Genomic DNA, 16,660 nt, shown 5'->3' on the forward strand with positions numbered 1-16,660 from the left:
GACTTGAAGAAATCATTATATTTGATCTATTTGATCAAAGATTTATATATTTCATGTAGGTAAGTATATCAATGGTTTTGATGTACCGATTGCTATCTATCCTTTAATTTTTATTGACGTTACGTCGATTGTATCTTTAAAATAATCGTCATCATTTTCAAACGATAAATGCCTACCGCTATACATAGGTCTCTTGTAGGGACTTCCACAGATCTTATGCACCCTAAATTCTGAATTTATAGACAAGCGCTTGGCTGAGTCTCGTAGGTTGCAGTAGATACAATAGCAGTAGGTACGATAGCAGAAAGTTGAATGAGGAAGAGTTACCTATATAAAAGTGTGTTCGGTAATTGAATTTTATTTTCGTAAGACATTGTTACCTACTCGATTGATTAGTCAAAGTCAAAATCATTTGTTCAAAGTAGGTACAATTGTACTCCTTTTGGTGGAAAGAAGTAAAAATTGTAAAGGAGTGAAGAGTTAAAAGTGAGTGTTTATGATTAGGGGAACGAACTTACTTATTCATATCATTAAGAGGGCTCTCTCCGTCACACGTTTCCACTCGTTTCATACAATCGTAGTTCCAATTTCATTTGAATATTAAGCAACCAAAGTCCATGAAATTTTGCAGACATATTCTAGAAACTAATATCTATGTCTGTGGTTTTCCAGATTTCTGTTATAATATTCGGTTTCAAAGTTACGCGGTCTTAAAAATTTCCATACAAATCTTTGAGCCCCTGTAATTTTTAAACTACACATTTTTAGAAAAATCTAAAACACCACAGACACAGATATTAGTTTCTAGAATATGTCTGCAAAATTTCATTGACTTTGGTTGCTTAATATTCAAATGAAATTGGAACTACGATTGTATGAAACGAGTGGAAACGAGTGACGGAGAGAGCCCTGTTAAGTTGTAGTGGCAGTGTTAATATAGTCACTATCGAAAATAACCGGCAGCTGCCGCTCGTCGCCGATATTAAATGCAAATAAACAAACACTCTGTCTGCACTCTTCACAGTACAGAGTACAGACTAAGCTCCTTGTCACTGGATTTAGTTCAGTGTATAGGTAGGTACTTGAATGTAAACATATTTATCGCAATAAAAGTCTTGGAAATCCAAGGTGATTACTATGTTATCTATTTGGTTTAGTAGAATTCAGAAACTTCAATTAGATCAAATAGTTCACCCTTCATTCCAATAGGTATTTTATCTTTTAAACTAAGTATCGTGGGAGCATATTATGAAATAAATGTAAATGCGAAAGTGAGTTTGTTGATTGGTTGATTGTTTTGTCCTTCAATCAGGCAGCAACGGAGCAATGCAACGGATCGATCTGTATAAAACGGATAATTTATGTAAATCGGATCTATGTTTCGTCGGAGTACGGACCCCGACGGGTTTACAGTTTAGTCGGGCTAAACTGTAAACCCGTCGGGGTCCTGATTTGACCGGACCCAGGCTTGCCTGCTTGAAGCCGCGTCGCGGGGATAGTTTAACAATATCCAATAAAATGTAGAAAAAAAGGCGCTGTAGAAGTATTTTCACATTTCCGCATTGAATGATAATTTTATTGTAATAGTCAAATAGGTATCTATATAGACTAGAGCTAGACGAAAGCATTAAATATTTATAGCCGTTGAAAATCGGCAAAAGATTCTGAATACGAGAGACTTGTAATTTTATTCTAGACCAGACAGTCTTTAAGGTTTTTTAAAAATCCCGACGGAATTTCTTTGTTTTTCCTGGGATAAGAAGTAGTACCTATAACGGATGGGCTGTGAAAAGGTTAGACACAGAAACACTCGCATTTGTATTAGATGCAATTTACAATTCGGCAGAAAAATTCGACTAAGTTAACAAAGACTGCTTAAATACCTACTTCATATTTATTGATATTAGAAATCACAATTTGATGTTTAATAAGCAAAACTATTCGAATATGGTAAAACTTTCGATGTCAAAATAGTAATTTATTTACGAGTAACTATGATAAATAAGTAAAAGCTTGAATTACTTACTAGAGAGTGACAATAACTATTAGGTACTTACTATAAAATATTAATGATTTATTATTATAAGTATATTTTCTTTTTTATGTTTGCGTGTTCATTTAATCGCAAGTATAAAAACTATAATAGCTGTATTCTTTTATTAGGTAAATACTTTATGTGGTGTGCAATTTGTAGGGAATTCTAGAATTAATTTATTTACTAGATATGATCTCGGATTATTTCATGATGCGGACTAATAGTTTTTCTACAAACATTTCAACTTTCTTCTCTGAATTATAAGTACCTACATACACCTTCATTATATCATGTTTTTAGGTTTTTAAGATAGATTTTTACTATCACATGGCTCAAGCCACTTTGATATAATTATGTTTGGTAGGCATAGGCCTATTTGGTAGGTAGGTAGGAAGTATAGGTACCCATCCGCGTCGCGTCGTAAGAAGACAAGGCTCATCGTCAAGAATGAAGTAACGAAATCCATGCAATTAAAAAAATAAAGAACCTCCGCTAGCCTGAAAAATATTGCGATCCGTCGTTCTTCATTAAAAAATTACTTAATTAAAAATCGCAAACCTAATTAAAGTGGGCATCCAGGTAACACGTATAATTACAAACAAGGTAAGTATATTAAGTACTTATGTCGAACTGATTTTTTAATAAAACGTAGTTATGAGTATTTTGAGACCCAGAGGCAGGCGCGCGGGCGACAAAGGAGCGTCGAGCCGGAGAAAATTTCGCCAATTTAATTATAAATTGGCTGTGTCGGCGTCGATGGCGCCCGTATAACGTAAACTGAACATTTGTCAGCGAAAAGCTGGATATATTTTGCTGTATTTATTTCTTACTTAGTTATACTACATGCCTACCTACTAGCAAAGAGTATACAAACACCGTTGGTGCTTAATATTACAGGCGCAGCGTCCCATCGTACCGAAGTCATGTTTGAAGAGTTTGATATATTATGTAGGAAATCTAAACCTATTGCAGTTTATGCTACTTTTATAAGTTTAAAAAAAAATGGATAGAGGAATTTTTCGGAATTTTGCATTTGAAATCATTTTTCATTCAAAAGGTTCATTCCTCGCGCAAATTGAACACGCCTTGTAGGAAAAATACTTCGAGTACCTACACAAAGGACGACATTGAGATTTCAATAAAACTGAAACTAAGTAAATAAATATAATTTGATTTTAAAGGCACCTTTAAATTACCTATTTTTTAATGGTTAGCTACGCGTATATTTACGGCTCAAAGGCAAACATGAACAAGCGCAGAGCGCAGCGCAGAGGCGGAATGGAAACTTAATTTGCATTTTGCAACTTAATTCTAAATTGGCACGGCAAACACCAAGTAGCGTGGAGCAGGTGGATAACTTAAACTTCTTTCACGAATAGGCAGAGTTGAAAACTCGAATGGTTATCATACGAGAGTAAAGTTTTCTATATGCGCACACACTACTCCGTAGGTACGAGTACCCTATACCCGCCGGCTATATCTATTTCACACATTATTTAAGTAGATTCGTTTAAAGAGCCAATAGACTTGAGTCCTATGTTACATTCTTCTGAACGTAACATAGAATAAGTATGTTAAAACCCTCTGAAATCCACATATATTATATGTTATATTCGTACACAATGTAACATAGAATATTACAAGCTCATGCAGAATCCGGTGTCAGGAAAAAGCGTGCGCATTTTGCCATTACTGTGAAACATTATCATGATCAACTTATCGCCGGCACACTACTGAGAATGGGCCTCCTCTCAGAAAGGAAGGGTTTATGCCAAAGTCAACCACGCTGGTCCAGTGCGCATTGGCCGCAGACTTCACACACTTTTTAATACATTATCATGCAGGTTTCCTCACGTTTTCCTTTACCCTTAAAACCAGTGATATTTAATTGCTTAAAACGCACATAACTCCGAAAACTTAATCATTTGAAGAGCATTCTAGCAAATGAATGAAAAATTTCTTGCCGAGCCGAGCAATTTTAATTGTTCTGCCGCTGCATCTTTTCGGAAGAATAGATTTTCGACGAGCTAGACTCGCTGCTGGTTGTATAGTAAAGGATATCTGATCAGTATTTTACTAGAATTATGAACTGATGTTAGATCTCCACAGATGAAATCATCGGACAAAGAATAAATTGTATTTTGGTTAAAAGGTATATATTTTTTCACAAAAAAAAAATACAGATAGGGACAGAGGACAGTCTTCAAACCTCTTTCTTCGCACAATTTGGTACTCAATCATATATTGTTAACAATAACCTCCTACAAGGTACCTACTAGTAAGTCAGTGCCACCTAACAACCCATAAAATTTTGGGGAAATAAGTAACTAACTAGGTAACATATCTAATAACTCAGTGCCATAAAAACGAAAGCTATGCGATGCATCCAATCTCCGCGCTCAAAGTAACCAACGGAAATTACTAGTTGCACACTTTTTAATGACTACTTTCCTGATTAAAGCTTAATGAGTCAGTACATGGACTATAAAAACGAATATGTAAAGCTGATAAAAGATCTGTGCCTTTAGCGCCAAAGTATGATTAAGTATAACATTGCTCCTACATTGCTAACCCCTAAAGAGGAACCTTTACAAAACAGTGGCCTTTGACTAATTTGCTAAAAATCCTCGGACTGATCGTACATCACTCTAAGAAAAAAAAAAAAGGTATCACATTGCTAAAATCGTAATTGCTACGATTGGAATTTGATGTTTTGATTGCTGTAAATGTGCATTTTAGCCAGTATTGAGAGAGCTGTGGGAGAGAGTATCAGCCAATCAGGCAAAAGTACTACCTTTTGCCCTGTTTTTGCCTGCCTTAGGTACTAAAAACTTAACGTAAATAAAAAAGTACGATGGAACGTAAATAAAAAAGTAAAATGGATGGACGAACGCGGATGATACAACGAGTGTAGCAGGAAGTGGCTAGATAAGGAATGCTGCGGACAGGATGGCACTCTTTACGGAAGACCTAGGTCGAACAGTGGACATCTACAGGCTGATGATGATGATGAAAGGAAATAAGTCCCCAAAATTCTGAAACGTTTGAAAATTATATGAAAGTTCAAAAACCCCCAGTTACAAAAATAAACCATGATATCAGAATACGGTACTCGGTTATTTTCCGGTGCACCGAAAGGAACTGTCATGTCCTCGCCTAAATTATAATATTTTTGCTTAATAACTGTGTAACGTATTTTTAATGGACTCGCGATTCGCTCTCTTGCATTCTAATATATTCGTCAGGTCTTTGAAGCGAGTAATACCACATATGTTTACTTATAAGAAGAGAAATGATACCTACTTAGTTACCTTTTCGATTTTTTATTAATGCATGCAATAAAAATAAACTGATAAAGAATGCTTTCAGAAATCCTAGTAAGTATCGTATAAGACTAATAAAATATACCTACTTATTACATTACAGTAACTGAATAATGAAATTTTTTCGACCTTGAAGGACCCTGAAATATAATGGAGGTTTTCTGTTATTGTTTTTTTTTTTTAAACTAATAAAATAACAAATTGTTTATGTCCTCTTTTATTGCCTACTTTTAAAACCAGCTCAGCAAATGGACCGAGTGGTCTACTATGTACCAGCACAGCAGGTTTTCCTGTTGCTTATTTTGATTTAATCAATCAGGAAAATGTTACATTTTACTCACAGTTCCAAAATATCAGACAACAAGGAAAACCGAAATTGGTAGATATCTGGTGGTAATGACGACCTAATTTGCAATGCAATTTAAGGCGAATTCAAAAAGAAATTCTGTTACTCTATTAGCCAACCCCCATTCGCCTGCTTGTTTAATACAAACTAGATGATGCCCGCAGCTTCGCCCGCGTGGATTGGTCAGATCCCCTGCAGCATCAGGATTGAGGAGTTGGAATCTAATTTTTTTATCGAACAATTTCGCAAAGTTTCTTTATCGATTAAAAAAAAAATTACGTAAATTGGTTCAGAAATCTCAGAGACATCAGTGTGCCTAGGTAGAAAAACACAACTCCTCCATTTTTCAAAGTCGGTTAAAAAAGTAGCCTATCTTACTCCTTAGTTAATCCTCTACTTGTCTGTGAGAGTCCCGTCAAAATAGGTTTAGCCATTCCGAAGATTAGCCCGTTCAAACAGACAGACACTTCAATTTTATTTATTAGTATAGATATAGATTAGTATTGTAAGGTTATTTTTAAAATATTGATTTGAGTTGTCAAAAATAATATAAAAATTATTAATTTACCTAATGCAGGTAGTTTGATAAAATCGATATTTGGCTCATTCGATGTCATACAATCTGTTGCTAGGAGGTCAACAAGATTGAACTTGCATAAATACGGGTGTTTCGAAGGTTTTAGTTTAGTCTCCTTCCGAGATTCGGGGCGATATCGCATATTTTCGGTTTTTGTATTGTGAACTGGATAATTAGATGTTGTGATAGCAATCACGCTCTAATTAAATTATTTATTTTGGCATTAGTTTTTTTTAGATTAAAACTCTCGGATAACCTCTACACATTGAACCTGATGTTTTTTGTGTTGGTTTGAGAGGACATTCCAATAATTCGATAAAAATATTTAAATAATACCTGCTTTTCTGAGTGACGCCAATAATTCAGAAGCGGGACGTGTCTCACGTTGTCTTAATTTCGCTTTGGTATCTTTTTGTAAACAACCCACATTTGATTAAAATTTTTATTGAGTTTGATTTGGTGATTAAAATTTTTAGTTTTTTTTTTAAAGAATTTAGTCTTTTGTGAAGTGGAAAGTAACTTGCAGTAAGTAATTCAGATTTCGTGTACATCGAATGAGAGGTTAGTCGTTTGGATTTATTATTGATTTGATATTAAAACTGATAGTTCGGCAGTTCATGGATAGGTTTTAATGATTTGACGGAGGGCAGGATAGCCCATGATTTGGATTTGACTTAGGGCAGGGAAGCCCGCGACTGACATGACAAGATTGATTAGAAACACGAGGACGTGTTAAATTCAGGACGGCCGAACTGTAAGGTTATTTTTAAAATATTGATTTGAGTTGTCAAAAATAATATAAAAATTATTAATTTACCTAATGCAGGTAGTTAGATAAAATCGATATTTGGCTCATTCGATGTCATACAATCTGTTGCTAGGAGGTCAACAAGATTGAACTTGCATAAATACGGGTGTTTCGAAGGTTTTAGTTTAGTCTCCTTCCGAGATTCGGGGCGATATCGCATATTTTCGGTTTTTGTATTGTGAACTGGATAATTAGATGTTGTGATAGCAATCACGCTCTAATTAAATTATTTATTTTGGCATTAGTTTTTTTTAGATTAAAACTCTCGGATAACCTCTACACATTGAACCTGATGTTTTTTGTGTTGGTTTGAGAGGACATTCCAATAATTCGATAAAAATATTTAAATAATACCTGCTTTTCTGAGTGACGCCAATAGTATACATAAATATACGCGATTGAATGTGGAATAGAGTTTCTCACGTGCTACATGATACTACGTGTTCGTATGCGACGTTACCATCAGCGCCGCAACGGGGGAGGAAATTACATTGGAGTTCAAGTCGGCTTGAAATTGAATATTCCGACATGACTCGATAACCTACTCGTATGCTCGTATCTTAAAAATGTATGTCCGATGTTGTGTCTTGAGGCTTATTTTAAGCTGAGTTCTCACTAGCGAGCTGTAACTGTACATATACCTATAGCAACGAGGTTCTTGTGTGTACGCGATGTCCACTTACGTTGCATTGGCCCCTTCACTGCGAGCCTCCTTTGATTCGCGACAGAAAAATTGAAATAAAATATACTTATCGTATTTTTTGTTTGTTCACAGATTTCACGTAAAATGAAGCGCCCGTAAAGGAAAACTACATTCGAAAGCCACAAAAAACAGGTAAATTGTCTTTATACATAGGTTCTAGCTCTAAGAGCAGTTCTTATGTAGTAGAACCTTGAACAAAACTGTCAGTCTGCCAATCCGCATTTGGCCAGCGTAGCGGACTATGGCCTAAAGCCCTTCTCATTCTGAGAGGAGGCCCGTGCTCTTCTTCTCTCTGGGCTGGTTTCCGCACTTAAACGTTTCCGTCTGTTGTGAGGCCCGTGCTCAGTAGTTGGCTGGTGATGGATTGATCATGATGGGTGACGACTTCCCTGGCGCAGTGGTAATCGCTGTGGTCTTATTAGTGGGAGGTCCCGGGTTCGATTCCCGGCAGGTTTTGGAATTTTACAACTTCTCAAATTACTGGTATGGTCTGGTGAATTCGGCCGTGGCTAGTTACCACCCTACAGCAAGTTCAGCTGTGATGTCGTGTAGAAACCAAAGGGAAAACTGCCACACCCCTTCCAGATAAGCCCGCTTCCATCTTAGATTGTATCATCACTTACCGCCAGGTGAAATTGCAGTCAACGGCTTACTTGTATCTAAATTAAAGTAAAGGATGATGATTGAGGAGTCAATAATATTATCTACAGACAACAATGTTCATAGTCTTTTCCGAAAGCTTATAACTGATAGGTTGTCCCAAGGAGTAGCATCGGGTATTCGTCACCTCGCAAGCCATGCATTGGAGGCATAGTGACAATAGACAATGGCCCGATTGTCATTCAGTACATTGCCGGCGGATATGTACGCGTGTACCTCGCCTTATACGATACTATGGCTAGGAGTTGGCACATGCCGCGCTATAGGAACCGTTTCCGCTATTTACTTTGACGATTGCATTCTTGTTCGTATAAAGCTGATCGCAATAGGATAACGCCCTGTTCGATTCGTTAAAACCTGCAACCTTTAGGAGTTTAAGTCCACCCCCTATTTGGATATTAAAACTTAGGTGCAACACGGAGTGAAATGGAGCCGAGGCGCTACAGCTGCATTTTTTTTTATTAGAATCAACAAACAATCACACGTCGTACCTAAAAAAATAGTAATATAATAGGTTATTAGTTTACATGCTACCCACTACGTCAACCATGTAAACGTCTTTCTTGTTAATAACGGCGTAGTGGCGTGTTTCGAGCAAGTATACCAATTTTAACTATATAAACTCCACTAATGCAAATTGTAAACAACAGGTATACCTACTAACCACGATTAATACGATGATCCACTCTGTCTGTATGTGTCGACCCTTATTGGGCTTACGTTTTAAAGTAATGATACCTACCATGGTGGATCTTTAATACTAGGTAGGTACTAAAATATTCAGTATTCTGTGCTACTAATATCTACATTTAGATCAATGGATAACACTCACGAATATTCAAATTCTCCTTATAAATTCTTCTTTATCAGGAGAGTTCACTAAACCTGTAATTACTGGGTGGGGGTAAAGAAGACCGCAAACATATCACTAGCCGTCGTGTCCTAGTTACAGTGCAAACGCGTCGCTGTTCTTCGTTTGAATTTCAAATTATCGCTCGAAAGCCTCCAGGCGAACGTCCTGATTTTTAATTTTTGCCGAGATAGGTTTTTGCTGAGGCAAGCAAATCAGATTAAAAATATTGTCTGCGGAATTTGAATTCTTATTAATAAATCGAAGGAAAAGCATGACTCACTATCATCATTATCGATCGACAAACGTCCACTACTGGACATAGATTTCTTGTGGGGACTTCCGCTGCCACAGCCTTGCGGCGCCTGAATCCAGCGGCTCTCTGCAACTCGTTTGTCTGTCCACATAACGGGGGAGGTCTTCCAGCACTGTGCTTTCCGGAGCCAAATCGCCATTTTAGCACCTTGGGTTCCAACGTCCATCATTTCGGACTATATGTCCTGCCCATTGTCATTTAACTTCGCTACCTGTTTAGCTATATCGGTTATTCTAGTTCTTCTAACTTCTGCGGAACTCTTCATTTCTGATTTGATGACGTAGTGTAACTCCAAGCGTAGCTCTCTTCATCGATCGCTGAGTGTCTCAGAGCCTTCTTATGAAGTCCTTATGGACTTATTATAATTATTTAGGGGCATGCCTCGAATCCATATTGTTTCATCATTGGCAACAGGCACTGTTCGGAAATTAGTGAAGAAAAAGTAGTGACTACAGTGAAATATTATTCAAATCGATGCTCGAGTAAAAAACTTTTTACGAGTAAAAAATAAGTTTTGATTTTTTGATACCATCTCATCTCTCCTTTCGTACAAAACCGAATAAAATTAATTAATGTGCACCTGCGCCTTCAATGATAAGAGATATCAGAATACTTATTTAAAGTGTCCCGGATATCGAATCGAATGCGATACTGTAATTGGATCGTAAGTATAATGTAAAAACGTTGTAAGAATACTTGTAATTATTTAAATTAACGTTGCATATTAATTAAAACCACTATGAAAACAAAAATTTACTTAAGAACCCTTCTTTTCCACAGGAGTTCACTAACCCTAAAATTACTGAGCGCGGGTATAAAGGACCGGTAACATCTCGCATCCCGGCTTGTCCTAGTTTATTTCACTTGCACAGGAGTCGCCGGCCGTCGTTTGAATTTCAAATTCTTGCTCTTGAGCCTGCAGGCGAACGTCCTGATTTTGAATTTTTTCCTACCACTATTTAGTATTTTTACTAAGAGATCCAAGGCTCCTAGTTCCAAGTCAAAGTTTTCCTTACTTTAATGTCTATTTAATTAAGAACCTACTTATTAATTTTTTTACCTCATTGCTTTTGCACACCCGCTAACGCGCTTCTCACACATTCTTATAAAGTTGATTGGGAATTACTGTTCTGGAGTCTTTAGTCCGCTTTTTATAAGACCCTTTTAATTGTGCATTAAAAAGAAAAAATAACAGTTTTTCTAAAATAATCTTTAGAATAAATATTAAGCTGTAATAATTCTTGTAATGCAATACATCTTTAATCAAAATCTATAAACTTCACGCATACATTATACCATAATATTATCTTATAAATTAACCCCCAAATCACAAGACCGGAACGACCAAGTTTTTTAACGATCCCACCTGCTGCTCACTTGGATTATTTAGTTACATAAGTATTAAAAATGTGTAACTCTACTGCCTTAATCACTGGCTAAAATATTATTATTGTTGCAACGTCGCAAGCTAGGTATATTGCGCAAATGCGGTAAGAGCTATTACATTTTTCGGTCGATGACTTTTTACCCCAATCTAATTTCTAAATGCTGTGCTTTCGTATGACGTAACTTTAGCGTCACAAATAAGAAAAGAATAGCTCAAAGCATAAATGGGCTACACATTTAGATGCCCATTTAAATAGTGGGTACGTAGGCATTTTCTGAGTATAACAGCAGACGGATAATTCCTACGCAAAGTAACCACAACTATCAGACTCTTGAAAGTTTCTGACCTAATTCCCACGCTGACGAGTTGAACAGCTCCAACTTAGATTATTAATCACCGGGCACGACATGTTAATTAGTCTTATAACCAGCAACTAATAGGATTATCTTCGTAATTGTGGGTGATATTACATTAGCACGACTTCAATAATAGTAAGCAATCATTTAACAAGGAGATTTAGAATGCTCTTATTCCAAACGGTAGCTTATTTATAAACTAATTAATAATAAGTCAAGATAATCAGTTCTAATTGACTCGAAATATTTTCTATGCCTACCCACTGGCTTTGATATTTCAGACTATCGCAGTGTTATCGTGAACCACAGTAATAAAATCATCGATGTAATAAAATATGTAGGTACGTCTATGTGCTGATGTCATGTATGCAGACATATATGTCCAAAACTCTATCTGTTGGGCTAACTTAAGAAATTAAATTGTTGCATCGAAAATATTTAAGACTAGCTGATGCCCGCGACTTCGTTCGCGTGGATGTAGGTTTTAAACATTCCCGTGGGAACTCTTTGATTTTCCGGGATAAAAAGTAGCCTTTGTGCTAATCCAGGGTATAATCTATCTCCATTCTAAATTTCAGCCCAATCCGTCCAGTAGTTCTTGCGTGAAGAAGTAACAAACATACACACACACATACAAATTTTCTTCTTTATAATATTAGTGTGAAGAAAGGGAGACAGACATAAGGAGTACTTATTATTGAGCTATAGAAATTCTTTCAGCTTATCAGCGGGGGCGCTATCTACAAAGCTTCTGCGGGGTTAAAATGCACTTCAGCAGTAATAGCCCCTTTGTAGATGTAAGAGTGAAGCTGTGTGACGTCACAATCAGGACTTCCACGCTGTCAGCAATACGCAAAAGCCTTTCTAAGAGCCTTGTCACTCGCGCCGCGTACATTACTGTTTCATGAGAGAAAAGTGAAAAAACGATGTTGTCGCTGCAACTGCTATGCTCCAATTATTCCTGCGGATTTTGTGGTTTTAACACTGAGTATAACTTTAATAAGATTCAAGAATTTTCACTTATGCAGTGTATGTTTGAAATCCACAAATAAGAGGAGAAAATATGAACAAATTATATAACTTTAGAACTACTCCAATGTTGCATGTAAGGATACACAACGGATTTGGCGATTTTAGCTCTATGTATACATCACATATTATGATAATCAGATCCTAGGATTTGTATTGTTGCACTATGACGTTGAAATTCGGAAACATACCTGTTTCATAAGAGAAATGTGAGAAGAAACTACGTAGACGCTGCAATTATTCATTAAAGGATACCGTGGAATTTGCGATTTCAACTCTTTAAGTATAGGTTTCATCAGTTATGGAAATTAGATTCAAGAATTTTCATTGTAGCGATGTGACATCAAGCGGAATCGTATCAGCAGATTGTCTGCGATATGCAAAGGCTTTCCTGAGAACGTATGCTTGTAGTACGCTCTCCATACATTGTCTCGTGGGAACAGCGACTGCAACGATACTGCATAAATTGTTCGTTAAAGGACACGGTGGTTTGTTCAGAGGTATTTCATCAAGTATAATTTGTTTCGTTTGCATAGGATTCCTGAGGCATGGGGTACCAACCCTCATTTGTGAGTCACCGCTTAAATTGATAATTTTTGTGATAAGTTCAAAACGTGAGGTTATAATATGAACATAGCATATAGGTCATGACAACTTTTAGTAGATAGGCAAAGGTTCAGTAAGCTACGAGTAAGTATATTATTCTGATAATTATTTATTCGGGGTGTACACTCTAGCATGAAGCTACGTATCAGCTTAGCTTATTACACTCTACTTTGCTTTCTGAAACAGAAGTAATAGCACAATTATCATAAACATAGCGTCCATATAGCGTCATAAGTTGACTTACATAAAATTAGTATTTTTCATTTCATTTTAAATCTAGTCAAGTAGGTATAACAAAACGTTGAATCTTTGGTTTCAAAAAATGAATTCAGTAATTGAAAAAAATCCACCACACTTATTTTTCTAACGAGTGTTATTACCTAATAAACTCTTTAACAATGTGGTGTTAAATTCAACGAGCCTTCAAAGACGCCGAGTTCCCAGAGGTTTAGTATTTATCACTGCCGGCATTAACATCTAAACGGATGCCGCGAACGCGATACCAACTTGTGGAGTCTGATATCAAAGTTGCAACACCTACTTAGTAAGCAGATATGGGAATTAGTGATGCGCGCTACTGTTTAAAATGAATAATAAAATTACCACTATCATGCATGAGTATAATAAATCCAGTTTAAAAAATCAGTTAAGCCTCAATAGCTCAACGGTTATAGGAGCGGACTGAAATTCGAAAGGTCGGCTGTTCAAACCCCACCCGTTGCACTATAGTCGTACCCACTCCTGGCACAAGCTTTACGCTTAGTTGGAGGGGAAAGGGGAATGTTAGTCATGATTCACATGGCTAATATTCTTAATAAAAAAAACAGTTTCGTCATCGTAGTCATCAACAGATTGATCGTCCACTCTGGATCATAGGATATAGGTCTCTTGTAGGGACTTCCACACGCCGTCTTTATCCAGTATCTACCCAATGAGGGGGAAACATTCCAGCATCTTGGGACCCCAGCTTCTAGCGGTTCTTCTAACTATGTATTTGCCTCGCCTATTGCCCTTTAATTCGACATCATCTTTGAAATCTTGAGCTCTGTAGCTTACATTGATAGTTCAACTGATTTCCTCATTTCACGTTACTTACAAATTAATTTATCGTTACACATAACATCGTACCTACATTGTCATGCTTAGAATTTGAATATTTTTAATTTTAAAGCTAAGAAACTGCAGCTCAGGTTCACAAAAAACAATCTAATCAATTCTTTATATTTGCTGCTAGCCAGTAGTGCCGTACTACCGTATTACTAGTAGGCGGTACCATACATCACACTAATATTATAAAGGCGAAAGTTTGTATGTGTGTGTGTGTGTATGTTTGTTACTCCTTCACGCAAAAACTACTTGACGGATTGGGCTGAAATTTAGAATGGAGATAGATTATACTCTGGATTAGCACATAGGCTACTTTTTATCCCGGAAAATCAAAGAGTTCCCACGGGATTTTTAAAAAACTATATCCACGCGAACGAAGTCGCGGGCATCAGAAAATAAAATAAAAATGTAGTGCCACATCACTTGAACATGAATAACATAATATTATGCTTTGTATTACTAAAAAATATTATTATAGAAACGTTTTTTCTGAGACTTAAAAGCACTCTACTGATGAGTTTTTTCGGTAGTCATAAATTAACCTAAATTAATTTTACTCTAGGAAATGGTGTCACGCATTGAAGGGTTAAGGCCTAGTTAAGTGGAGTGGGTCAGAAAAATAAATAGAACGTGGGTTGGTCTGTTTGAAGTGGTATGACGACGGAACATGACCATAATGTGCGTGTTTGTTTAATAATAACAAAGAAAAAGACCATTTCTCAAATTTCAATGTCAAGGCAATATCTGTCGTCTCAATGTTTTCCTTGTTGGTTATTCTATAGGAACATAGACTCCAGAGAAAAGTAAAATAAGTAATGGAATATCTAGCTTTTTGCAGTACGCTCGTAAGTAGTGTACCTACTTGATAGACAAAATTTCCAAATCGGTCCAGACGTCTTAGAGTACCTAATCGGGCAATATACATTAAAAAAAAAAGATTCCGACGAATTGAGAACCTCCTCCTTTTTTCGAAGTCGGTTAATAATAATTAATCCCGGATTAAAACACAGGAAACGCTTTAATACTTTGACAATGCTTGACTTTTAATCCTGGGTCCTCTTTCCTTTTTATTTCTCATGAAAAAAACTCTCAACACCGTAGTTACATTCACAAATTAAATTCATCAGAATACAATGGGGCTTATTAAGGAACACTTGAATTAATCAAAATTCAAAATGTGCCTCAGTACTGTGATTTGTGAGGCTTTGACTTAGTGTTATTAATAATAATTATACAACAATTACTGTTCTAGTCACTCCTAGGAGACTTCTCGGACTAGCAAAATCTGAAGTCAAAAACAAAGAATAAATATTTTTATCAGTCTTTAACATTTTCTACGACCAACGCGGACGACCGCTAGGTTCTTTTATTTTAAAAAGCTTCTAAAAGTTTTTTAATTATTGTTTTCTGAAGTATTCTTTTCACCAAAGAACTATTTCATTCTCGATCTCCGAGTAATCCAAGTAATCTGCTCCAACTTTTGAATTTAGAATTCAAAAGTTGGAGCAGACTTTTGAGCTAAAGCTCAAGCTTCATATATTTTACATTTGTAAAGATAGTTAAAATATCACGTATAAGTGTGACACTCCGTGTTTGTTTTATCGCCGCGCCGACATTAATATTGTTTCCGTCGTCGACATACTGATTTATAGAATCCTTTACCTCTTTTAGACATACATTAAGAAGTGTTACATGGATATGGAGAGAGATACGCTGCAACGGAGCACGGAGGGAGGGTACGGAACAAAAAACAGAATTTTTCGATGCATTTTACGAACCCCCGACCCAAAAAGAGGGATGATATAAGTTTGACGTGTGTATCTTTGTATCTATCTGTGGCATCGTAGCTCCTAAACTAATGAACCGATTTTAATTTAGTTTTTTTTTTTTTTTTGTTTGAAAGTTGGTTTGATCGAGAGTGTTCTTAGCTATAATCCAAGAAAATCGGTTCAGCCGTTTGAAAGTTATCAGCTCTTTTCTAGTTAGTGTAACCTTCACATGTCGGGGGTGTTATAAATTTTTAATTTACACTTGTCTACAAGGCACTTTCCAGTAAGGCCGATGACGTAGTCAGGGAAAAAAAATGGTTGGTTGAAGATCAGGACAGCATCGAAAATCCAAATGACATAGTAATGAATAAAATTGAAAATCTTTTGCTTTTTATCGACACGAATCGATGAAAATCGAGTATAAAGCAATCATCTCAAATCTCAATCCAGGCGCGTCATTTATTCCGCTTTGATAAAAACTGGCGCAGTGCAATTTCCCGCCACTTCGGTGGACATGGCGTCAAATGAGCGTTACTTCCACATGCTCGGGCCATGTTCTGATTACCTGCTACCTATATGGGTCATGTGTAAGCCTTTGGCTTAAAGGTTTGTTTCCGTTCATGCACGCTGTAACCTAGGATGAATGAATAAATAATAAATAAGAATTGATATGGCTCTATCGTACATGAAGTCTCAAAGCCATTTTATTGCAAAAGAGTTCTTAGGGATTACTAAGTTTTCTGAAATTGGAAATAATTGCTAATTATGTCTAAAATAAACTCACAGGT

General features: G+C 36.4%; 1 protein-coding gene across 1 annotated transcript in view; it reads left to right on the forward strand.

Annotated features, from left to right (window-relative positions):
* LOC123875183 (myosin-I heavy chain) overlaps window positions 1-16,660 on the forward strand; it is a 105,688-nt gene that overhangs the window by 24,260 nt on the left and 64,768 nt on the right. Inside the window, exon 2 of the mRNA XM_045920873.1 lies at window positions 7,865-7,924. The gene's annotated coding sequence lies outside the window, so the exon portion shown is untranslated. The remainder of the gene's footprint in view (window positions 1-7,864; window positions 7,925-16,660) is intronic.

This window comes from Maniola jurtina, chromosome 19 (assembly GCF_905333055.1).
Source record: "Maniola jurtina chromosome 19, ilManJurt1.1, whole genome shotgun sequence".
NCBI classification, from domain to species: Eukaryota; Metazoa; Arthropoda; class Insecta; order Lepidoptera; family Nymphalidae; genus Maniola; species Maniola jurtina.